The sequence below is a fragment of the Chiloscyllium plagiosum genome, unplaced genomic scaffold (assembly GCF_037043375.1).
Source record: "Chiloscyllium plagiosum isolate Xiang-an unplaced genomic scaffold, Cpla_swu_hap1 HiC_scaffold_49, whole genome shotgun sequence".
In the NCBI taxonomy this organism is placed as follows: domain Eukaryota; kingdom Metazoa; phylum Chordata; class Chondrichthyes; order Orectolobiformes; family Hemiscylliidae; genus Chiloscyllium; species Chiloscyllium plagiosum.
In genome coordinates, this window is record NW_028270187.1 from 283,357 (window position 1) to 296,158 (window position 12,802).

Here is a 12,802-nt window from a genome sequence, read left to right on the forward strand (position 1 = left end):
CTCGATTAGATTCCAGTCTGTAACTCCCACCCGGGTATCTGTTATTCTGTATATAAACCACCCCGTACCCCTCAATTAGATTCCAGTCGGTAACTCCCTCCCGGGTATCTGTTATTCTGTATATAAACCACCCTGAACCCCTCGATTAGATTCCAGTCTGTAACCCCCTCCCAGGGTATCTGTTATTCTTTATATAAACCCCACCCCGAACCCCTCGATTAGATTCCAGTCTGTAACTCCCTCCCGGGGTATCTTTAACTCTGTATATAAACCCCCCCGAACCCCTCGATTAGATTCCAGTCTGTTATTCCCTCCCGGTTATCTGTTATTCTGTGTATAAACACCACCCCGAAACCCTCGATTAGATTCCAGTCTGTAACTCCCTCCCGGGGTATCTGATATTCTGTATATAAACCAACCCGAACACCTCGATTAGATTCCAGTCTGTAACTCCCTCCTGAGTATCTGGTATTCTGTATATAAACCACCCCGAACCCCTTGATTAAATTTCAGTCTGTAACTCCCTCCCGGGGTATCTGTTATTCTGTGTATAAACCCCCCCGAACACCTTGATTAGATTCCAGTCTGTAACTCCCCCTCGGAGGGAAATGATATTCTGTATATAAACCACCCCGAACCCCTCGATTAGATTCCAGTCTGTAACTCCCTCCTGGGGTATCTGTTATTCTGTATATAAACCACCCCGTACCCCTCGATTAGATTCCAGTCTGTAACTCCCTCCCGGGGTATCTGTTATTCTGTACATAAACCCCCCCGAACCACTCGATTAGATTCCAGTCTGTTATTCCCTCCCGGGTATCTGTTATTCTGTATATAAACCCCACCCCGAACCCCTCGATTAGATTCCAGTCTGTAACTCCGTCCCGGGATATCTGTTATTCTGTATATAAACCACACCGAACCCCTCGATTAGATTCCAGTCTGTAACTCCCTCCCGGGTATCTGTTATTCTGTATATAAACCCCCCCGAACCCCTCGATTAGATTCCAGTCTGTAACTCCCTCCCGGGTATCTGTTATTCTGTATATAAACTCCCCCGAACCCCTTGATTAGATTCCAGTCTGTAACTCCCTCACGGGTATCTGTTATTCTGTATATAAATCCCACCCCGATCCCCTCGATTAGATTCCAGTCTGTAACTCCCTCCCGGGGTATCTGTTATTCTGTATATAAACCACCCCGAACCCCTCGATTAGATTCCAGTCTGTAACTCCCTCCCGGGGTATCTGTTATTCTGTATATACACCACCCCGATCCCCTCGATTAGATTCCGGTCTGTAACTCCCTCCTGGGGTATCTGTTATTCTGTATATAAACCACCCCGAACCCCTCTATTAGATTCCAGTCTGTAACTCCCTCCCGGGGTATCTGTTATTCTGTATATAAACCACCCCGAACCCCTGGATGAGATTCCAGTCTGTAACTCCCTCCCGGGGTATTTGTTATTCTGTATATAAACCACCCCGAACCCCTCGATTAGATTCCAGTCTGTAACTCCCTCCCAGGGTGTCTGTTATTCTGTATATAAACCACCCCGAACCCCTCGATTAGATTCCAGTCTGTAACTCCCTCCCGGGGTATCTTTAATTCTGTATATAAACCCCCCCGAACCCCTCGATTAGATTCCAGTCTGTTATTCCCTCCCGGTTATCTGTTATTCTGTATATAAACCAACCCGAACCCCTCGATTAGATTCCAATCTGTAACTCCCTCCCGGGGTATCAGTTATTCTGTATATAAACCCCCCCCGAACCCCTCGATTAGATTCCAGTCTGTAACTCCCTCCCGGGGTATCTGTTATTCTGTATATAAACCAACCCGAACACCTCGATTAGATTCCAGTCTGTAACCCCCTCCCGAGTATCTGGTATTCTGTATATAAACCCCACCCCGAACCCCTTGATTAAATTCCAATTCTGTTATTCCCTCCCGAGTATCTGTTATTCTGTATATAAACCCCACCCCGAACCCCTCGATTAGATTCCAATCTGTAACTCCCTCCCGGGGTATCTGTTATTCTGTATATAAACCCCACCCCGAACCCCTTGATTAGATTCCAATCTGTAACTCCCTCCCGGGGTAACTGTTATTCTGTATATAAACCACCCCGAACCCCTTGATTAGATTCCAGTCTGTAACTCCCTCCCGGGGTAACTGTTATTCTGCATATAAACCATCCCGAACCCCTTGATTAGATTCCAGTCTGTAACTCCCCCTCGGAGGGAAATGATATTCTGTATATAAACCACCCCGAACCCCTTGATTAGATTCCAGTCTGTAACTCCCTCCCGGGGTATCTGTTATTCTGTATATAAACCACCCCGATCCCCTCGATTAGATTCCAGTCTGTAACTCCCTCCCGGGTATCTGTTATTCTGTATATAAACCACACCCCGAACCCCTCGATTAGATTCCAGTCTGTAACTCCCTCCTGGGGTATCTGTTATTCTGTATATAAACCACCCCGAACCCCTCGATTAGATCCCAGTCTGTAACTCCCTCCCGGGGTATCTGTTATTCTGTATATAAACCAACCCGAACACCTCGATTAGATTCCAGTCTGTAACTCCCTCCCGAGTATCTGGTATTCTGTATATAAACCACCCCGAACCCCTTGATTAGATTCCAGTCTGTAACTCCCTCCCGGGGTAACTGTTATTCTGCATATAAACCATCCCGAACCCCTTGATTAGATTCCAGTCTGTAACTCCCCCTCGGAGGGAAATGATATTCTGTATATAAACCACCCCGAACCCCTTGATTAGATTCCAGTCTGTAACTCCCTCCCGGGGTATCTGTTATTCTGTATATAAACCACCCCGATCCCCTCGATTAGATTCCAGTCTGTAACTCCCTCCCGGGTATCTGTTATTCTGTATATAAACCACACCCCGAACCCCTCGATTAGATTCCAGTCTGTAAATCCCTCCCGGGGTATCTGTTATTCTGTATATAAACCACCCCGAACCCCTTGATAAGATTCCAGTCTGTAACTCCCTCCCGGGGTGTCTGTTATTCTGTATATAAACCACCCGAACCCCTCGATTAGATTCCAGTCGGTAACTCCCTCCCGGGGTATCTTTTATTCTGTATATAAACCACCCCGAACCCCTCGATTAGATTCCAGTCTGTAACTCCCTCCCGGGGTATCTGTTATTCTGTACATAAACCCCCCCGAACCCCTCGATTCGATTCCAGTCTGGTATTCCCTCCCGGGTATCTGTTATTCTGTATATAAACCCCACCCCGAACACCTCGATTAGATTCCAGTCTGTAACTCCCTCCCGGGGTATCTGTTATTCTGTATATAAACCACACCGAACCCCTCGATTAGATTCCAGTCCGTAACTCCCACCCGGGTATCTGTTATTCTGTATATAAACCCCCCCGAACCCCTCGATTAGATTCCAGTCTGTAACTCCCTCCCGAGTATCTGTTATTCTGTATATAAACCACCCCGAACCCCTTGATTAAATTCCAGTCTGTTATTCCCTCCCGGGGTATCTGTTATTCTGTATATAAACCACACCGAACCCCTCGTTTAGATTCCAGTCTGTAACTCCCTCCCGGGGTATCTGTTATTCTGTATATAAACCACTCCGAACCCCTCGATTAGATTCCAGTCTGTAACTCCCTCCCGGGGTATCTGTTATTCTGTATATAAACCACACCGAACCCCTCGATTAGATTCCAGTCTGTAACTCCCTCCCGGGTATCTGTTATTCTGTATATAAACCCCCCCGAACCCCTCGATTAGATTCCACTCTGTAACTCCCTCCCGGGTATCTGTTATTCTGTATATAAACACCCGCGAACCCCTCGATTAGATTCCAGTCTGTAACTCCCTCCCGGGGTATCTGTTATTCTGTATATAAACCCCCCCGAACCCCTCGATTAGATTTCAGTCTGTAACTCCCTCCCGGGTATCTGTTATTCTGTATATAAACCCCACCCCGAACCCCTCGATTAGATTCCAGTCTGTAACTCCCTCCCGGGTATCTGTTATTCTGTATATAAACCACACCGAACCCCTCGATTAGATTCCAGTCTGTAACTCCCTCCCGAGTGTCTGTTATTCTGCATATAAACCCCACCCTGAACCCCTCGATTAGATTCCAGTCTGTAACTCCCTCCCGGGTATCTGTTATTCTGTATATAAACCCCACCCCGAACCCCTCGATTAGATTCCAGTCTGTAACTCCCTCCCGGGTATCTGTTATTCTGTATATAAACCACACCGAACCCCTCGATTAGATTCCAGTCTGTAACTCCCTCCCGAGTATCTGTTATTCTGTATATACACCACCCCGATCCCCTCGATTAGATTCCAGTCTGTAACTCCCTCCCGGGGTATCTGTTATTCTGTATATAAACCCCACCCTGAACCCCTCGATTAGATTCCAGTCTGTAACTCCCTCCCGGGTATCTGTTATTCTGTGTATAAACCACCCTGAACCCCTCGATTAGATCCCAGTCTGTAACTCCCTCCCGGGGTATCTGTTATTCCGTATATAAACCACCCCGAACCTCTCGATTAGATTCCAGTCTGTAACTCCCTCCCAGGGGATCTGTTATTCTGTATATAAACCCCACCCCGAACCCCTCGATTAGATTCCAGTCTGTAACTCCCACCCGGGTATCTGTTATTCTGGATATAAACCACCCCGAACCCCTCAATTAGATTCCAGTCGGTAACTCCCTCCCGGGTATCTGTTATTCTGTATATAAACCACCCTGAACCCCTCGATTAGATTCCAGTCTGTAACCCCCTCCCAGGGTATCTGTTATTCTGTATATAAACCATCCCGAACCCCTCGATTAGATTCCAGTCTGTAACTCCCTCCCGGAGTATCTGTTATTCTGTATATAAACCATCCCGAACCCCTCGATTAGATTCCAGTCTGTAACTCCCTCCCGGGGTGTCTGTTATTCTGTATATAAACCACCCCGAACCCCTCGATTAGATTCCAGTCTGTAACTCCCTCCCGGGGTGTCTGTTATTCTGTATATAAACCACCCCGAACCCCTCGATTAGATTCCAGTCTGTAACTCCCTCCCGGGGTATCTGCTATTCTGTATATAAACCACCCCGAACCCCTCGATTAGATTCCAGTCTGTAACTCCCTCCCGGGGTATCTGTTATTCTGTATATAAACCACCCCGAACCCCTCGATTAGATTCCAGTCTGTAACTCCCTCCCGGGGTGTCTGTTATTCTGTATATAAACCACCCCGAACCACTCGATTAGATTCCAGTCTGTTATTCCCTCCCGGGGTATCTGTTATTCTGCATATAAACCCCACCCCGAAACCCTCGATTAGATTCCAGTCTGTAACTCCCTCCCGGGGTATCTGTTATTCTGTATATAAACCCCCCCGAACCCCTCGATTAGATTCCAGTCTGTTATTCCCTCCCGGTTATCTGTTATTCTGTATATAAACCCCACCCCGAAACCCTCGATTAGATTCCAGTCTGTAACTCCCTCCCGGGGTATCTGTTATTCTGTATATAAACCACCCCGAACCCCTCGATTAGATTCCAGTCTGTTATTCCCTCCCGAGTATCTGTTATTCAGTATATAAACCCCACCCCGAACCCCTCGATTAGATTCCAGTCTGTAACTCCCTCCCGGGGTATCTGTTATTCTGTATATAAACCACCCTGAACCCCTCGATTAGATTCCAGTCTGTAACTCCCACCGGGTATCTGTTATTCTGTATATAAACCACCCCGAACCCCTCAATTAGATTCCAGTCTGTAACTCCCTCCCGGGGTATCTGTTATTCTGTATATAAACCACCCCGAACCCCTCGATTAGATTCCAGTCTGTAACTACCTCCCGGGGTATCTGCTATTCTGTATATAAACCACCCCGAATCCCTCGATTAGATTCCAGTCTGTAACTCCCTCCCGGGGTATCTGTTATTCTGTATATAAACCACCCCGAACACCTCGATTAGATTCCAGTCTGTAACTCCCCCCCGGGGTATCTGTTATTCTGTATATAAACCACCCCGAACCCCTCGATTAGATTCCAGTCTGTAACTCCCTCCCGGGGTGTCTGTTATTCTGTATATAAATCACCCCGAACCCCTCGATGAGATTCCAGTCTGTAACTCCCTCCCGGGGTATCTTTAACTCTGTATATAAAACCCCCGAACCCCTCGATTAGATTCCAGTCTGTTATTCCCTCCCGGTTATCTGTTATTCTGTATATAAACACCACCCCGAAACCCTCGATTAGATTCCAGTCTGTAACTCCCTCCCGGGGTATCTGTTATTCTGTATATAAACCAACCCGAACACCTCGATTAGATTCCAGTCTGTAACTCCCTCCCGCGTATCTGGTATTCTGTATATAACCCACCCCAAACCCCTTGATTAGATTCCAGTCTGTAACTCCCTCCCGGGGTAACTGTTATTCTGTATATAAACCATCCCGAACCCCTTGATTAGATTCCAGTCTGTAACTCCCCCTCGGAGGGAAATGATATTCTGTATATAAACCACCCCGAACCCCTCGATTAGATTCCAGTCTGTTATTCCCTCCCGAGTATCTGTTATTCTGTATATAAACCACCCCGAACCCCTCGATTAGATTCCAGTCTGTAACTCCCTCCCGGGTATCTGTTATTCTGTATATAAACCACCCCGAACCCCTCGATTAGATTCCAGTCTGTAACTCCCCTCCGGGGTATCTGTTATTCTGTATATAAACCACCCCGAACACCTTGATTAGATTCCAGTCTGTAACTCCCTCCCGGGTATCTGTTATTCTGTATATACACCACCCCGATCCCCTCGATTAGATTCCAGTCTCTAACTCCCTCCTGGGGTATCTGTTATTCTGTATATAAACCCCCCCGAACCCCTCGATTAGATTCCAGTCTGTAACTCCCTCCCGGGTATCTGTTATTCTGTATATAAACCACCCCGAACCCCTCGATTAGATTCCAGTCTGTAACTCCCCTCCGGGGTATCTGTTATTCTGTATATAAACCACCCCGAACACCTCGATTAGATTCCAGTCTGTAACTCCCTCCCGGGGTATCTGTTATTCTGTATATAAACCACCCCGAACACCTCGATTAGATTCCAGTCTGTAACTCCCTCCCGGGGTATCTGTTATTCTGTGTATAAACCACCCTGAACCCCTCGATTAGATCCCAGTCTGTAACTTCCTCCCGGGGTATCTGTTATTCTGTATATAAACCACCCCGAAACTCTCGATTAGATTCCAGTCTGTAACTCCCTCCCAGGGGATCTGTTATTCTGTATATAAACCCCACCCCGAACCCCTCGATTAGATTCCAGTCTGTAACTCCCACCCGGGTATCTGTTATTCTGGATATAAACCACCCCGAACCCCTCAATTAGATTCCAGTCGGTAACTCCCTCCCGGGTATCTGTTATTCTGTATATAAACCACCCTGAACCCCTCGATTAGATTCCAGTCTGTAACCCCCTCCCAGGGTATCTGTTATTCTGTACATAAACCACCCCGAACCCCTCGATTAGATTCCAGTCTGTAACTCCCTCCCGGGTATCTGTTATTCTGTATATAAACCACCCTGAACCCCTCGATTAGATTCCAGTCTGTAACTACCTCCCGGGGTATCTGTTATTCTGTATATAAACCCCACCCCGAACCCCTCGATTAGATTCCAGTCTGTAACTCCCTCCCGGGGTATCTGCTATTCTGTATATAAACCATCCCGAACCCCTCGATTAGATTCCAGTCTGTAACTCCCTCCCGGGGTATCTGTTATTCTGTATATAAACCACCCCGAACCCCTCGATTAGATTCCAGTCTGTTATTCCCTCCCGGTTATCGGTTATTCTGTATATAAACCCCACCCCGAAACCCTCGATTAGATTCCAGTCTGTAACTCCCTCCCGGGGTATCTGTTATTCTGTATATAAACCCCCCCGAACCCCTCGATTAGATTCCAGTCTATTATTCCCTCCCGGTTATCTGTTATTCTGTATATAAACCCCACCTCGAAACCCTCGATTAGATTCCAGTCTGTAACTCCCTCCCGGGGTATCTGTTATTCTGTATATAAACCACCCCGAACCCCTCGATTAGATTCCAGTCTGTTATTCCCTCCCGAGTATCTGTTATTCTGTATATAAACCACTCCGAACCCCTCGATTAGATTCCAGTCTGTAACTCCCTCCCGGGGTATCTGTTATTCTGTATATAAACCACCCCGAACCCCTCGATTAGATTCCAGTCTGTAACTACCTCCCGGGGTATCTGTTATTCTGTATATAAACCCCACCCTGAACCCCTCGATTAGATTCCAGTCTGTAACTCCCTCCCGGGGTATCTGTTATTCTGTATATAAACCACCCCGAACCTCTCGATTAGATTCCAGTCTGTAACTCCCTCCCAGGGTATCTGTTATTCTGTATATAAACCCCACCCCGAACCCCTCGATTAGATTCCAGTCTGTAACTCCCTCCCGGGGTATCTGTTATTCTGTATATAAACCACTCCGTACCCCTCAATTAGATTCCAGTCGGTAACTCCCTCCCGGGTATCTGTTATTCTGTATATAAACCACCCTGAACCCCTCGATTAGATTCCAGTCTGTAACCCCCTCCCAGGGTATCTGTTATTCTTTATATAAACCCCACCCCGAACCCCTCGATTAGATTCCAGTCTGTAACTCCCTCCCGGGGTATCTTTAACTCTGTATATAAACCCCCCCGAACCCCTCGATTAGATTCCAGTCTGTTATTCCCTCCCGGTTATCTGTTATTCTGTATATAAACACCACCCCGAAACCATCGATTAGATTCCAGTCTGTAACTCCCTCCCGGGGTATCTGTTATTCTGTATATAAACCACCCCGAACCCCTCGATTAGATTCCAGTCTGTAACTCCCTCCCGGGGTATCTGATATTCTGTATATAAACCAACCCGAACACCTCGATTAGATTCCAGTCTGTAACTCCCTCCTGAGTATCTGGTATTCTGTATATAAACCACCCCGAACCCCTTGATTAAATTTCAGTCTGTAACTCCCTCCCGGGGTATCTGTTATTCTGTGTATAAACCACCCCGTACCCCTCGATTAGATTCCAGTCTGTAACTCCCTCCCGGGGTATCTGTTATTCTGTATATAAACACCCCGAACCCCTCGATTAGATTCCAGTCTGTAACTCCCCCTCGGAGGGAAATGATATTCTGTATATAAACCACCCCGAACCCCTCGATTAGATTCCAGTCTGTAACTCCCTCCTGGGGTATCTGTTATTCTGTATATAAACCACCCCGTACCCCTCGATTAGATTCCAGTCTGTAACTCCCTCCCGGGGTATCTGTTATTCTGTACATAAACCCCCCCGAACCACTCGATTAGATTCCAGTCTGTTATTCCCTCCCGGGTATCTGTTATTCTGTATATAAACCCCACCCCGAACCCCTCGATTAGATTCCAGTCTGTAACTCCGTCCCGGGATATCTGTTATTCTGTATATAAACCACACCGAACCCCTCGATTAGATTCCAGTCTGTAACTCCCTCCCGGGGTATCTGTTATTCTGTATATAAACACCCCGAACCCCTCGATTAGATTCCAGTCTGTAACTCCCTCCCGGGTATCTGTTATTCTGTATATAAACTCCCCCGAACCCCTTGATTAGATTCCAGTCTGTAACTCCCTCACGGGTATCTGTTATTCTGTATATAAATCCCACCCCGATCCCCTCGATTAGATTCCAGTCTGTAACTCCCTCCCGGGGTATCTGTTATTCTGTATATAAACCACCCCGAACCCCTCGATTAGATTCCAGTCTGTAACTCCCTCCCGGGGTATCTGTTATTCTGTATATACACCACCCCGATCCCTCGATTAGATTCCGGTCTGTAACTCCCTCCTGGGGTATCTGTTATTCTGTACATATACCACCCCGAACCCCTCTATTAGATTCCAGTCTGTAACTCCCTCCCGGGGTATCTGTTATTCTGTATATAAACCACCCCGAACCCCTGGATGAGATTCCAGTCTGTAACTCCCTCCTGGGGTATTTGTTATTTTGTATATAAACCACCCCGAACCCCTCGATTAGATTCCAGTCTGTAACTCCCTCCCAGGGTGTCTGTTATTCTGTATATAAACCACCCCGAACCCCTCGATTAGATTCCAGTCTGTAACTCCCTCCCGGGGTATCTTTAACTCTGTATATAAACCCCCCCGAACCCCTCGATTAGATTCCAGTCTGTTATTCCCTCCCGGTTATCTGTTATTCTGTATATAAACCCCACCCCGAAACCCTCGATTAGATTCCAGTCTGTAACTCCCTCCCGGGGTATCAGTTATTCTGTATATAAACACCCCCCGAACCCCTCGATTAGATTCCAGTCTGTAACTCCCTCCCGGGGTATCTGTTATTCTGTATATAAACCAACCCGAACACCTCGATTAGATTCCAGTCTGTAACCCCCTCCCGAGTATCTGGTATTCTGTATATAAACCCCACCCCGAACCCCTTGATTAAATTCCAATTCTGTTATTCCCTCCCGAGTATCTGTTATTCTGTATATAAACCCCACCCCGAACCCCTCGATTAGATTCCAATCTGTAACTCCCTCCCGGGGTATCTGTTATTCTGTATATAAACCCCACCCCGAACCCCTTGATTAGATTCCAATCTGTAACTCCCTCCCGGGGTAACTGTTATTCTGTATATAAACCACCCCGAACCCCTTGATTAGATTCCAGTCTGTAACTTCCTCCCGGGGTAACTGTTATTCTGCATATAAACCATCCCGAACCCCTTGATTAGATTCCAGTCTGTAACTCCCTCCCGGGGTATCTGTTATTCTGTATATAAACCACCCCGATCCCCTAGATTAGATTCCAGTCTGTAACTCCCTCCCGGGTATCTGTTATTCTGTATATAAACCACACCCCGAACCCCTCGATTAGATTCCAGTCTGTAACTCCCTCCCGGGGTATCTGTTATTCTGTATATAAACCACCCCGAACCCCTCGATTAGATCCCAGTCTGAAACTCCCTCCCGGGGTATCTGTTATTCTGTATATAAACCAACCCGAACACCTCGATTAGATTCCAGTCTGTAACTCCCTCCCGAGTATCTGGTATTCTGTATATAAACCACCCCGAACCCCTTGATTAGATTCCAGTCTGTAACTCCCTCCCGGGGTAACTGTTATTCTGCATATAAACCATCCCGAACCCCTTGATTAGATTCCAGTCTGTAACTCCCCCTCGGAGGGAAATGATATTCTGTATATAAACCACCCCGAACCCCTTGATTAGATTCCAGTCTGTAACTCCCTCCCGGGGTATCTGTTATTCTGTATATAAACCACCCCGATCCCCTCGATTAGATTCCAGTCTGTAACTCCCTCCCGGGTATCTGTTATTCTGTATATAAACCACACCCCGAACCCCTCGATTAGATTCCAGTCTGTAACTCCCTCCCGGGGTATCTGTTATTCTGTATATAAACCACCCCGAACCCCTTGATAAGATTCCAGTCTGTAACTCCCTCCCGGGGTGTCTGTTATTCTGTATATAAACCACCCGAACCCCTCGATTAGATTCCAGTCTGTAACTCCCTCCCGGGGTATCTTTTATTCTGTATATAAACCACCCCGAACCCCTCGATTAGATTCCAGTCGGTAACTCCCTCCCGGGGTATCTTTTATTCTGTATATAAACCACCCCGAACCCCTCGATTAGATTCCAGTCTGTAACTCCCTCCCGGGGTATCTGTTATTCTGTACATAAACCCCCCCGAACCCCTCGATTCGATTCCAGTCTGGTATTCCCTCCCGGGTATCTGTTATTCTGTATATAAACCCCACCCCGAACACCTCGATTAGATTCCAGTCTGTAACTCCCTCCCGGGGTATCTGTTATTCTGTATATAAACCACACCGAACCCCTCGATTAGATTCCAGTCCGTAACTCCCACCCGGGTATCTGTTATTCTGTATATAAACCCCCCCGAACCCCTCGATTAGATTCGAGTCTGTAACTCCCTCCCGAGTATCTGTTATTCTGTATATAAACCACCCCGAACCCCTTGATTAAATTCCAGTCTGTTATTCCCTCCCGGGGTATCTGTTATTCTGTATATAAACCACACCGAACCCCTCGTTTAGATTCCAGTCTGTAACTCCCTCCCGGGGTATCTGTTATTCTGTATATAAACCACCCCGAACCCCTCGATTAGATTCCAGTCTGTAACTCCCTCCCGGGGTATCTGTTATTCTGTATATAAACCACACCGAACCCCTCGATTAGATTCCAGTCTGTAACTCCCTCCCGGGTATCTGTTATTCTGTATATAAACCCCCCCGAACCCCTCGATTAGATTCCACTCTGTAACTCCCTCCCGGGTATCTGTTATTCTGTATATAAACACCCCCGAACCCCACGATTAGATTCCAGTCTGTAACTCCCTCCCGGGGTATCTGTTATTCTGTATATAAACCACACCGAACCCCTCGATTAGATTCCAGTCTGTAACTCCCTCCCGGGTATCTGTTATTCTGTATATAAACCACACCGAACCCCTCGATTAGATTCCAGTCTGTAACTCCCTCCCGGGGTATCTGTTATTCTGTATATAAACCACACCGAACCCCTCGATTAGATTCCAGTCGGTAACTCCCTCCCGGGTATCTGTTATTCTGTATATAAACCACCCTGAACCCCTCGATTAGATTCCAGTCTGTAACCCCCTCCCAGGGTATCTGTTATTCTGTATATATACCACCCTGAACCCCTCGATTAG